Genomic DNA, 14,351 nt, shown 5'->3' on the forward strand with positions numbered 1-14,351 from the left:
TGCTTTTGTTTTCCAGTGCACAAGGCAACAGAGTACAGATTATTCAGTATCATTGCACTGTTCCCCAGTCCTACTCATATCACTGTTAGTCCTGGTTCAGGATTTTCCCTATTGGAATCAGACTGGGACCAGGCTCTGTGGGAAACGAATGGTCATGCTGGTCCATGTACCCTCACCACTCAAGACTAATTGATCAGCTTTGTTCTCTTAGCTGAGACTTCAGGCTTCCGCTTGAACGGTCAGCATTGTGGGCTTTACTCCTCTCTGTTTGTATCTTCATCCATCACCAACCAACATGGCTTATTGAAAAGGTGACCAGGCAGGCAGATGTTCTAAACTATAAGAGGCCTGCACTCCACCACACTCTGAATACCGAGTCTCACTGGAGGCATGAAGCTCATGCATTTTTCCCCCATGCATGCCTGGGATAAAGCGCCTCACACAGGGCTCTACCGTGGCGTAGCCCATCCCCATTCACTCCCCATAGAGCCCAGGATCAGAGTCCCACGGCAGGGTCAACGTGACAGGTGCTGGATCATGAATATGGATGGAGCCTCTCCATCTGCTCCACTGCCGTCTGTAAACAAATAGACAGTGCTGGCTGGCGTCTGAGGCTCAATGAGTAGCACTGCCAGACCAACATGGCATTGGTTCAACATGTTGGCCTGGGAGTTTGGCTATTCAATAAATGTTTAGCAAAAGTGCAATGAACAGACATATGAATATGTGATGACACAACAATTTAAGATAATAAATAAATCACTACAGTACTCAAAGCAAAAACCTTTACTGTGAAAATGTTAAGTAAAAAGCTATGATAGTTTATAATGTTACATATTTTGATGTATGCCTCATTTAGGCCTAGGCCTCTACATTTTGTTCACTGCTTCACATTGAGTGGGTGCTAAGGATGTGGGAGATTGGTCATGTAATTGCTGGGGGGATTTGTTTCTTCGATAACAGTCCCCTAAGGACTTATCAGCCTGTGTCTTAGTCAGCCTAACTTTCAGTCATTTTCTATCCAGCTCGGTTTAGTCACCTGATAATGATGTGGAAGGTACTTGATGGCAGTATAAACAACAGAAGATCCTCTGTGTTGTTAAAAGTGTAATAAAGGGAGCTCTGCCGAGCATAAATAGTTTGGGGTGTGTAGAGAGAGTGAGAGAGACACAGAGACAGAGAGAGAAGAGGAGAGACATCATGATGCTTATAATAAAGGATTTTAGAGAGAGTACTTAATTAAAGAGAACTAGTTTTGAGGCATGGTGGGTGAGGAAGCCAATCAGACCAGCGTTGTCTGGCGATCTTGATAAGATTTCAAGCTGTTTTCCATGGGGTTTAATGTTGGTTGTTAGTTGGGCTCTCTATGTGTGATCCCCATGGGGCAGGGCTCTAAGCTCCTTCTTTCTGAAGTGCCAGTCAGGGGAGGGGACGGAATACATATGCATCCCCCTTTGCAAATGTCACCACGATGTGTTTAAAAGAGCAGCATTGTGTTCTCCCTGCCGAGGAGCAGCAGGTGTAACAATAATCTGCTTTGTACAGCGTTTTCAAGCAGCTTAGTGGTAGCAGGGTTTTGCTATTCATACAGTACAATGGCAATCCTCAGACTTCCTTCAACAGCTTTCTTATACCCCAAATGTCTGGGCATTATTCCAAAGCTCATTTTCCACAAGTAAGTGCAACTTCTGTCAATTTCAATTGATGTTTTTGGTTGTTTCTTTCTTTTGTTCAACTTTCAAGCTCAAATGTTGGTCAACCCCAACAGAAATTTCAGAGGACACAGTCCCAATTTTAATTATTATTTTTTGTCTCTATATTTTATAGGCCCACTGTTAGCTTATGTCTTTGTTGAGCTCTTTTGGAGTAGCTGTTCTTTCTTTGCTTTGTGTGTTTGTGTTCATTAAAGCTTATATTCATTCGCGAACATGCAATGCCCAAACCTACCTACTTCAATCTAAGATAAGCATTGAAAAAGAGAAGAACAGATAATAAAATGTTTACTGAAATCCAAAACTAGAGTAGAAATCTGGGGTTTGGACATTATAATACCCACAATACTTTGGGCTTCTACTGCAGTCCACTGTAGCACTTGGCAATCAGTCCCACTGGAGGACAAATAACAACCCCTGAAGTATGGTCATGGCTAGAAGGGATACAACTCTTGTCAAACCTGATGTAAATTCAAATCTGGCAAAAGCTATATTACATCTCGTCAAACCCCTGAGGTATGGCCGAATCTTGGAAGATGACCCACTCACTGTTCAATTAAACAGACTTATTGTTTGGGCATCTCAGTCTCTAATGATCAACACTACACTGTGTGACAAGTAGGAGGTGAATACCACTTCTCTATGTTGAAAACCCTGTAGCTGTAGTAGTTAGAAGTTCACAATTGACACACGTCATATTTTTATGACCAAAGGGAATAGCTAAATATGGTTTTGGTTTGTTATGTTTTCATGATGAAATGAGTTAAAAAGCTTTACCACATTTTCCTGAACCTTTGTAGTATGATATTTCAAATAGGGAGAAAACTTCTCTTAACCTGAGTGCTGCTCAAATAAAGAGTTCCTGCATGGTGTTCCTTGGGGCTCACACTTGATGTTCTTTGAAGAACAAGTTTAAAACGCGTATATACAACTCAGGGTTTAATTTCAGCCTAACAGCAGTGATGGGGATCACTTGATATTGTTCATAATGATGAATAAATGACAACTGACCACTGGCCGTGACCGAACAATTCTAACCTTTCAATGTATATTACTGTACAGTCAATAAAATGTATGGGCTATGTGGGTGACATAGACATCCTGGTTGATCCTCTGTAGCAATCATTCCACCGGATATGTGATGGAAACGGAGTAAAAACAAAAGAACAAGAGAAACAATCAAATGAAACAAAACTAAAAGTTTTCAGTGCCAGACTCCCAGCAGACATAATCTGTCAATGATCAGATTATAAGGATTACAGTATGTTGTTTAGACAACGTTAAGTATTTTAAGAGGATTTCTGGTTGGTGTACTGTCTTTAGGAAAAAATCAATTCTCCATAATCTCTGGCAGACGTTGGGGTATTAATAGAAATATCATAATACTTACTATAGGGTTTATGGAATGGAATGCTGTGATATTAATATCATTTAGTATTCAAAACGCATGACCTTCGGGATTAGTGCGAGTGTGGAAAAAAATCCTGTGTGTACAATGTGTTTTTAATGTGTGCATATTGAACATTCATACAGATTCTCTCGTACTCTCAAAGGAATATTTATGGGGATGGTTGAGGTACAGTTGAAGTCGGAAGTTTACATACACCTTAGCCAAATACATTTAAACTCAGTTTTTCACAATTCCTGACATTTAATCATAGTGAAAATGTCCTATTTTTGGTTAGTTAGGATCACCACTTTATTTTTTAGAATGTGAAACGTCAGAATAATTGTCACAGCAGATTTCCTCCTCTTCCTCTGAAGAGGTGAAACAAGGATCGGACCAATACGCAGCGTGGTAGGTGTCCATGGTTTTTAATAAGAAAAACACAACATGAACACAAATACAAAAACGTGACCTAACCGAAACAGTCTCGTGTGGCACAAACACTGACACAGGAAACAATCACCCACAAAATACCCAAAGAACATGGCTGCCTAAATATGGTTCCCAATCAGAGACAACGATAAACACCTGCCTCTGATTGAGAACAAATCTATTTATTTATTATTTTACCTTTATCTAGGCAACAATAGACTTATATAAACACCTAGAATGAACACAACCCCATAAATCTACAAAAAACGCTAGACAGTACAAACACCCTAGATGAGACAAAACCATTACATCACCCATGTCACACCCTGGCCTAACCAAAATAATAAAGAAAACAAAGATAACTAAGGCCAGGGCGTGACAATAATAGTAGAGAGAATGATTTATTTCAGATTTGATTTCTTTCATCACATTCCCAGTGGATCAGAAGTTTACATACACTCAATTAGTATTTAGTAGCATTGCCTTTAAATTGTTTAACTTGGGTCAAGCGTTTCGGGTAGCCTTCCACAAGCTTCCCATAACAAGTTGGGTGAATTTTGGCCCATTCTTCCTGACAGAGATGGTGTAACTGAGTCAGGTTTGTAGGCCTCCTTGCTCGCACACGCTTTTTCAGTTCTGCTCACAATTTTTCTATGGGATTGAGGTCAGGGCCTTGTGATTGTCACTCCAATACCTTGACAATGTTGTCCTTAAGCCATTTTGCCACAACTTTGAAAGTGTGCTTGGGGTTATTGTCCATTTGGAAGACCCATTTGTGACCAAGCTTTAACTTCCTGACTGATGTCTTGAGATGTTGCTTCACTATATCCACATCATTTTCTGTCCACATGATGCCATCTATTTTGGGAAGTGCCCCAGTCCCTCTTGCAGCAAAGCACCCCCCCCCCCAACATGATGCTGCCACCCCGTGCTTCACAGTTGGGATGGTGTTCTTCAGTTTGCAAGCCTCCCCCTTTTTACTCCAAACATAACAATGGTCATTATGACCAAACAGTTCTATTTTTGTTTCATCAGAGCAAAGGACATTTCTCCAAAAAGTACAATCTTTGTGCAGTTTCAAACTGTAGTCTGGCTTTTTTATGGCGGTTTTGGAGCAGTGGCTTCTTCCTTGCTGAGCGGCCTTTTAGGTTATGTCGATATAGGACTCGTTTTACTTTGGATATAGATACTTTTGTACCTGTTTCCTCCAGCATCTTCACAAGGTCCTTTGCTGTTGTTCTGTGATTGATTTGCACTTTTCGCACCAAAGTTCATTCATCTCTAGGAGACAGAACACATCTCCTTCCTGAGCAGTATGACAGCTGCGTGGTCCCATGGTGTTTATACTTGTGTGCTATTGTTCGTACAGATGAACGTGGTACCTTCAGGCGTTTGGAAATTGCTTCCAAGGATGAACCAGACTTGTGGAGGTCAACCATTTTTTTCCTTTTGATTTTCCCATGATGTCAAGCAAAGAGGCACTCCTCCAATTGACTAAAATTATGTCAATTAGCCTATGAAAAGCATCTAAAGCCATGACATAATTTTCGGGAATTTTCCAAGCTGTTTAAAGGCATAGTCAACTTAGTGTATGTAAACTTCTGACCTACTGAAATTGTGATACAGTGAATTATAAGTTAAATAAGTTTGTAATTTTTGGGGGGGAAAATGACTTGTGTCATGCATAATATAGATTTCCTAACCGACTTGCCAAAACTATAGTTTGTTAACAGGAAATTTGTGGAGCGGTTGAAAAACGACTTTTAATGACTCCAACCTAAGTGTATGTAAACTTCCGACTTCAACTGTATGTGTGCACATAGGATTTTGCTTAGTGTAAATAGAGAGGCAGAATCAACTCTAGTCTCTATTAGTCCCCTTTACATGCCCTTTGCGGTCCTGATACAGGTGTTTTCAGAGGTGAACTTGTATTAAATTTGCCCTATAGTACTTGTCTGCCAGTGTCCGTGGTGCTGATATCACCATGAGAGACTCATGCTGGGACCCATAATTGTGTGAGTGCTGTGCAGCAATTTCTGGAAGAGGTTACAACAAATACACACTGGGAGTATAACAGCCTCACAGCTGCAGTCTACACTTTACCCTACAGGCCCAGGGTTATTACGTCTATACACATTAATACAAAAAATTGAGCTGGACAGGAGAAGTCAAAGCCAGAAAACACAACTGGTAGGATCATGAATCCAGTGGGAGCGTATTCGTTTTGTTCAAAACATTTCTCTCTCTCTCTCTCTCTCTCTCTCTCTCTCTCTCTCTCTCTCTCTCTCTATCTATCTATCTATCTATCTATCTATCTATCTATCTATCTATCTACCATTAAGCAGGAAATAAACCCCTCTCAGGCTAGACTTCTCTCAAATCTAATCAAAGTTTATTGGTCGCGTCCACAGATTTGCAGATGTTATCGTAGGTGCAGCGAAATGCTTGTGTTTCTAGCTCCAACAGTGCAGTAATACCTAGCAATAAAACTAAAAAAAATACACACACAATCCATAAAAATATATATATATATATACAGTGGGGCAAAAAAGTATTTAGTCAGCCACCAATTGTGCAAGTTCTCCCACTTAAAAAGATGAGAGAGACCTGTAATTTTCATCATACACTTCAACTATGACAGACTATGACAGACAAAATGACTATGACAGACAAAATGAGGAGAAAAATCCAGAAAATCACATTGTAGGATTTTTAATGAATTTATTAGCAAATTATGGTGGAAGATAAGTATTTGGTCAATAACAAAAGTTTATCTCAATACTTTGTTATATACCCTTTGTTGGCAATGACAGAGGTCAAACGTTTTCTGTAAGTCTTCACTGTGCTGGTTGAAAAAGTATTTTGATGTGGGGCACAGTCCTCAGATAATCGCATGGTATGCTTTCGCCGTAAAGCCTTTTTGAAATCCGACAACGCGGTTTGATTAACAAGAAGTTAAGCTTTTAAATGATGCATGACACTTGTATTTTCATGAATGTTTAATATTACGATTTCTGTATTTTGAATTTTGCACTCTCCAATTTCACCGGATGTTGTCGTAGGTGTACCGCTAGCGGTTCATTAAATCCTCTTTGGGATGATGCGAATTTTCGCAGCTTTTTGTTAAAAATCGCGCAACATTTCAGCGTCCTGCTACTCATGCCAGGAATATAGTATATGCATATGATAAGTGTGTGTGTATAGAAAACACTCTGAAGTCTCTAAAACTGGTTAAATCGTGTCTGTGGCTATAACATAACGTGTTTAAGGAGTCACAATGCGTCGAAAAACTGTTCCCAGAAACACAAAAAAAATATCCATCCGCCAGTCAATGTATTGTCTAAGGCTGAAAAAAATACATGAAAACCCCCTGTAAACGCCTACAGCTTCCACACGATGTCGCCAATGCTGTCATTTTCATTCTGCTTTATCCTTGGTTTGGGTAGCGTGACGCATTTCCTTTCTTTGGGCTCACCACAGGATGTTATGATTGTGAAAACATGGACGATGATTTCAAGACTTGCTGCTATCGAATACAGATCGCCCCGTGATCAATTTAATCGATTATTAACGTTTATTAATACCTAAAGTTGGTTTAGAAAAGTAATTTGAAGTGATTTGTAAAAGTATATAGGCAACTTTTGTCATTTTAAAAAGTGACGTTGCGTCTTGGAAAGGGGCATTTTCCTGGATCAGACCGGTCTTCAGCAAATCACATTTTGGGTATACAATGACGGATTTAATCGGGAAAAATACCCAATTGTGATGTTTATGTGACATATAGGAGTGCCAAGAAAGAAGCTCGTCAAAGGTAATGAATGTTTTATATTTTATTTCTGCGTTTTGGGTAGCGCCGGCTACCGCAAAATCTGTTGTTTTGTTGACGGTCTGGTATTCTGGGAGGTGTTTGCTATCAGATATTCGCTTCTCATGCTTTCGCCGAAAAGCATTTTACAAATCTGACTTGGTGGCTAGATTCACAACGAGTGTAGCTTTAATTCACTACCTTGTATGTGTGTTTTAATGAAAGTTTGAGTTTTATCGAAAACTTTCGGTGGCGCTCTAAAATATGCGCTGATTTGCTCCCGCAACAGGAACATCCTCCCTAACAAGTTAACTTTTAACAAGGAACACCTATTCCTTTTTTCCCAAAATATTATTTTTGAAGGCGAAATAGCTCCGTTTGGCTGAGAAATCGCCTGGAAATTGCAGTCATGACAACGGCGAAAAATATTCCAAATTATCTCCATAATATCGACAGAAACATGGCAAACATTGTTTATAATCAATCCTCAAGGTGTTTTTCAAATATCTATTCGATAATATATCCATCGGGACAATTCGTTTTTCAGCTGGACCGATTGGAGTAATGGCTACCTCTGTATCTTACGCGAGAATCTCTCTGGGAGCATCAGGTGACCACTTGCACAATGTAGCCGCTTACGGTTATTCTTCAACATAAATGTGTAAAACTACGTCACAATGCTGTAGACACCTTCGGGAATACGGAGAAAGAGTAATCTGGTTGATAGCCCATTCACTGCTCAATAGGGACACATTGGAACGCAGCGCTTTCAAAACATGAGGCACTTCCGGATTGGATTTGTCTCAGTCTTTCGCCTGCAAAATCAGTTCTGTTATACTCACAGACAATATTTTTACAGTTTTGGAAACTTTAGAGTGTTTTCTATCATAAGCTGTCAATTATATGCATATTCTAGCATCTTGTCCTGACAAAATATCCTGTTTACTACGGGAACGTTTTTTTTCTCCAAAAATGAAAATACTGCCCCCTAGTCACAAAAGGTTAACACTTTTTTGGTTACTACATGATTCCATATGTGTTATTTCATAGTTTTGATAGTCTTCACTATTATTCTACAATGTAGAAAATAGTAAAAATAAAGAAAAACCTTTGAATGAGTAGGTGTGTCCAAACTTTTGACTGCTACTGTATATATACATAGAATGGTGTATATAGACAGTATGGAAAGTATATGACAATAAAAGGTGTGTACCGCAGTAGTTAGATAGGATGAACCGTGACTAGAATACAGTATGTACATTTAATGTGGGGGAAACAGTATGTAAACATTATTAAAGTGGCCGGGGTTCAATGACTCAATTTAGATAGGGCTGAATTCTAAGGTGCAGGGTAGAGTACCTACCATGTGGTAGCCTGCTAGAACAGTGACTAAGGTTCAGGGCATGGTACTGGGTGGAGGCCGGCTAGCAGTGACTGTTTAACAGTCTGATGGCCTGTAGATAGAAGCTCTTTCTTAGTCTCTCTGTCACCTGTGCTCCCTCTCCGGCCTCTAGGTTACCAGGCTGCTCGTTATGGCACACACGTCTGTCACTATCGTTATGTGCACCTGCATGTCGTCAGACTCACCTGGACTACATCACTTCCCTTATTCCCTTCTCTATATATGTCACTGCCTTTGGTTCCTTCCCCAGGTGTCATTGTTTCTGTTTCTTGTCTGTGTGCTGTTAGTGTTTCTTGTTTTGTATTATATTCTGTTTATTTTATTAAAACACTTACTCCCTGAACTTGCTTCACGTCGTTGCACTCTCGGTCCCAGCTTTGATGCACCTGTACTTTGTATTTGTATTAGCTGCTGCCAAGGCATCAGCTACTCTTCTGGGGACCAGCAAAATTAAGGCAGTTATTTTGCTTCGCATGAAGTATTGCTTTCTCTACCTTCTTGCCCTTTGTGCTGTGGTCTGTGGCCAATAATGTTTGTACCATGTTTTGTGCTGCTACCATGTTGTTGTGTTGCCACCATGTTGTTGTCATGTTATGTTGCTACAATGCTGTGCTGTCAATTGTTGCTGCCATGCGATGTTGTTGTCTTAGGTCTCTCTTTATGTAGTATGGTGGTGTCTCTCTTGTCGTGATGTGTGTTTCGTCCTATATTCTTATTTAATTTTTGATTTTTAAATCCCCGTCCCCGCAGGAGGCCTTTTGCCTTTTAGTAGATTTGGCAACTTTTACTGCTGGCATGATGTGAAATAGAGTTCCATGTAGTCATGGCTCTATGTAGTACTGTGCGCTTCCCATTGTCTGTTCTGGACTTGGGGGCTGTGAAAAGACATCTAGTGGCATGTCTTGTGGGGCATGCATGGGTGTTCGAGTTCTTTGCCAGTAGTTCAAACATACAGCTCAGTGTATTCAACATGTCAACACCTCTCACAAATACAAGTAGTGATGAAAAGATTTGGCATGGGTCCCCAGATCCTCAAAAGGTTCTACAGCTGCACCATCCAGAGCATCCTGACCGGTTGCATCACCGCCCTGTATGGCAACTGCTCGTCATCTGACCGTAAGGCACTACAGAGGGTAGTGCATATGTTCCAGTACATCACGGGGGGCCAAGCTTCCTGCCATGCAGGACCTATAAAATATAGGCAGTGTCAGAGAAAAGCCCATAAAATTGTCAGAGACAGTCACCCAAGTTATAGACTGTTTTCTCTGCTACCGCACGGCAAGCGGTACTGGAGCGCCAAGTCTAGGATCAAAATGCTCCTCAACAGCTTCTACCCCCAAGACATAAGACTGCTGAACAATAAATAAAATCATCAACGGCCTATTTACATTGACCCCCCCCCCCCCTCCCTTTTGTACACTGCTGCTACTCATTGTTAATTATCTATGCATAGTCACTTCACTCCTACCTACATGCACAAATTACCTCAACTAACCTGTACCCCCGCACACTGACTCGGTACCGGTACCCCCTGTATATAGCCTCATCATTGTTGTTATTATTGTCTTACTTTTTATTATGATTTGTTACTTTAGTCTATTTGGTAAATATTTTCCTAACTCTTCTTGAACTGCACTGTTGGTTAAGGGCTTGTAAGCATTTCACGTTAAGGTCTACACTTGTTGTATTCAGCGCATGTGACAAATAAAGTTTGATTTGATGAAGTCAATCTCTCCTCCACTTTTACAAGGAGAGATTGATATGTATATTATTGATCTTAGCTCTCTGTCATCCAAGGGCCAGCCGTGTTGCCCTGTTCTAAGCCAACTGCAATTTTCCTAAATCCCTCTTTGTGGCACCTGACCACACAACTAAACAGTAGTCCAGGTGCGACAAAACTTAGGGCATGTAGGACCTTCCTTGTTGATAGAGCTGTTAAGAAAGCAGAGCAGCGCTTTATTATAGATAGGCTTCTCCCCATCCTAGCTACTGTTGTACCAATATGTTTCGATCACAACAGTTTACAATCCAGAGTTACTCCAAGCAGTTTAGTCTCCTCAACTTGCTCAATTTCCACATTAATCGTCACAAGATTTAGTTGATATTTAGGGTTTAGTGAATGATTTGTCCCAAATACAATGTTTTTCTTTTTTGAAATAATTAGGGCTAAGTTATTCATTATCACCCATTTTGAAACTAACTGCAGCTCTTTGTTAAGTGTTAATGTCATTTCAATCGCTGTGGTAGCTGATGTTTATAGTGTTGAGTCATCTGCATACGTAGACACACCTGCTTTACTCAAAGCCAGTGGCATGTCGTTAGTAAAGATTGAAAAAAGTAAGGGGCCTAGACAGCTGCCCTGGGGAATTCCTGATTCTACCTGGATTTTGTTGGAGAGGCTTCCCTTAAAGAACACCATATGTGTTCTGTTAGACAGGTAACTCTTTATCCACAATATAGCAGGGGGTATAATGCCATAACCCATACATTTTTCCAGCAACAGACTATGATCGATAATGTCAAAAGCCACACTGATGTCTGACAAAACATCTCCCACAATAATTTTATCATCAATTTCTCTCAGCCAATCATCAGTAATTTCTATAAGTGTTCTATTTATTTGTCACATACACATGGTTAGCAGATGTTAATGCTAGTGTAGTGAAATGCTTGTGCTTCTAGTTCCGACAATGCAGTAAAACCAACGAGTAATCTAACCTAACAATTCCAAAACTACTACCTTATACACACAAGTGTAAAGGGATAAAGAATATGTACATAAAGATATATGAATGAGTGATGGTACAGAACGACATAGACAAGATGCAGTAGATGGTATCGAGTACAGTATATACATATGAGATGAGTAATGTAGGGTATGTAAACAAAGTGGCATAGTTTAAAGTGGCTAGTGATACATGTATTACATAAAGATGCAGTAGATGATATAGAGTACAGTATATACATATACATATGAGATGAGTAATGTAGGGTATGTAAACATTATATTAAGTAGCATTGAATGCCCTTCCCTATAAGTGTCCTGAAAGTCTGTTGTCAATTTGTAAAATAGCATTGTATGTGGTCAAACACAATTTCTTTCCCAAAGTTTACTAAGGGTTGGTAACAAGCTGATTGGTCGGCTATTTGAGCCAGTTATGGGGGCTTTACTACTCTTAGGTAGGAGAATAACTTTTTATTCCCTCCAGGCCTGATGGCACACACTTTCTAGTAGGCTTAAATTGAAGATATGGCAAATAGGACTGTCAATATCGTACACTATTATCCTCAGTAATTTTCCATCCAAGTTGTCAGACTTGCCATTGTTCATTGACAACAATATTTTTTTCACCTCTTCCACACTTACTTTATGGAATTCAAAATTACAGTGCTTGTCTTTCACAATTTGGTCAGATATACTTGGATGTGTTAGTGTTAGCATTTGTTGCTGGCATGTCATGCCTAAGTTTGCTTATCTTGTCAATGAAAAAAAGATTCAAGTAGTGGGCAATGTCAGTGTCAATGTCAGCCATTTATTTTGCCTCATCCCTCTCAATTTAACAGGATTTAACAGTTTTTTACAATCATTTTCTTAATGGGTGCATGCTTATTAGTAACTGGGATAAGCAATTTCATGATGCACAATTCATAATGTGTCAAGTTCATAATGTGTTAAACGCGGACAAAAAAGAGATGCTTGTTCTAGGTCCCAAGAAACAAAGATATCTTCTGTTGAATCTGAGAATAAATCTTGATGGTTGTACAGTCGTCTCAAATAAAACTGTGAAGGACCTCGGATTTACGCTGGACCCTTGATGAACATGACTGTTTCAAGGACAGCTTTTTACATCTACGTAACATTGCAAAAATCAGAAACCTTCTGTTCAAAAATGATGCAGAAAAATACTGCAATGCTCTACTTTCCGACTACCCAGATAAAGCACTAAATAAACTTCAGTTTGTGCTAAATACGGCTGCTAGAATCCTGACTAGAACCAAAAATTTGATCATATTACTCCAGTGCTAGCCTCCCTACACTGGCTTCCTGTTAAGGCAACGGCTGACTACAAGGTTTTACTGCTAACCTACAACACATTATTTAAAAAAATATTTTTTACCTTTATTTAACTAGGCAAGTCAGTTAAGAACAAATTCTTATTTTCAATGATGGCCTAGGAACAGTGGGTTAACTGCCTGTTCAGGGGCAGAATGACAGATTTGTACCTTGTCAGCTCGGGGATATGAACTTGCAACCTTACATGGGCTTGCTCCAACCTATCTTTCCGATTTGGTCCTGCCGTACATACTTACACGTACGCTACGGTCACAAGACGCAGGCCTCCTAAATGTCCCTAGAATTTCTAAGCAAACAGCTGGAGGCAGGTCTTTCTCCTATAGAGCTCAATTTTTATGGAATGGTCTGCCTACCCATGTGAGAGATGCAGACTCGGTCTCAACCTTTAAGTCTTTACTGAAGACTCATCTCTTCAGTGGGTCATATGATTGAGTGTAGTCTGGCCCAGGAGTGTGAAGGTGAACGGAAAGGCTCTGGAGCAACGAACCACCCTTGCTGTCTCTGCCTGGCCGGTTCCCCTCTCTCCACTGGGATTCTCTGCCTCTAACCCTATTTAAGGGGCTGAGTCACTGGCTTACTGGTGCTCTTTCATGCCGTCCCTAGGATGGGTGCGTCACTTACATAGGTTGAGTCACTGACGTGATCTTCCTGTCTGGGTTGGCGCCCCCCCTTGGGTTGTGCCGTGGTGGAGATCTTTGTGGGCTATACTAGGCCTTTTCTCAGGATGGTAAGTTGGTGGCTGAAGATATCCCTCTAGTGGTGTGGGGGCTGTGCTTTGGCAAAGTGGGTGGGGTTATATCCTTCTTGTTTGGCCCTGTCCGGGGGTATCATCGGATGGGAACACAGTGTCTCCTGACCCCTCCTGTCTCAGCCTCCAGTATTTACGCTGCAGTAGTTTGTGTCAGGGGGCTAGTGTCAGTTTGTTATATCTGGAGTACTTCTCCTGTCTTATCCGGTGTCCTGTGTGAATTTAAGTATGCTCTCTCTAATTCTGTCTTTCTCTCATTCTTTCTCTCTCTCGGAGGACCTGACCCCTAGGACCATGTCTCAGGACTACCTGGCATGATGACTCCTTGCTGTCCCCAGTCCACCTGGCCATGCTGCTGCTCCAGTTTCAACTGTTCTGCCTGTGGCTATGTAACCCTGACCTGTTCACTGGACGTGCTATCTGTCCCAGACCTGCTGTTTTCAACTCTCTAGAGACAGTAGGAGCGGTAGAGATGCTCTTAATAATTGGCTATGAAAAGCCATCTGACGTTTACTCCTGAGGTGCTGACTTACTGCACCCTCGACAACTACTGTGATTATTATTATTTGACCATGCTGGTCATTTATGAACATTTGAAAATCTTGGCCATGTTCTGTTATAATCTCCACCCGGCACAGCCAGAAGAGGACTGGCCACTCCTCATAGCCTGGTTCCTCTCTAGGTTTCTTCCTAGGTTTTGGCCTTTCTAGGGAGTTTTTCCTAGCCACCGTGCTTCTACACCTGCATTGCTTGCTGTTTGGGGTTTTAGGCTGGGTTTCTGTACAGCACT

This window comes from Oncorhynchus kisutch, linkage group LG5 (genome assembly GCF_002021735.2).
Source record: "Oncorhynchus kisutch isolate 150728-3 linkage group LG5, Okis_V2, whole genome shotgun sequence".
Lineage (NCBI taxonomy): Eukaryota > Metazoa > Chordata > Actinopteri > Salmoniformes > Salmonidae > Oncorhynchus > Oncorhynchus kisutch.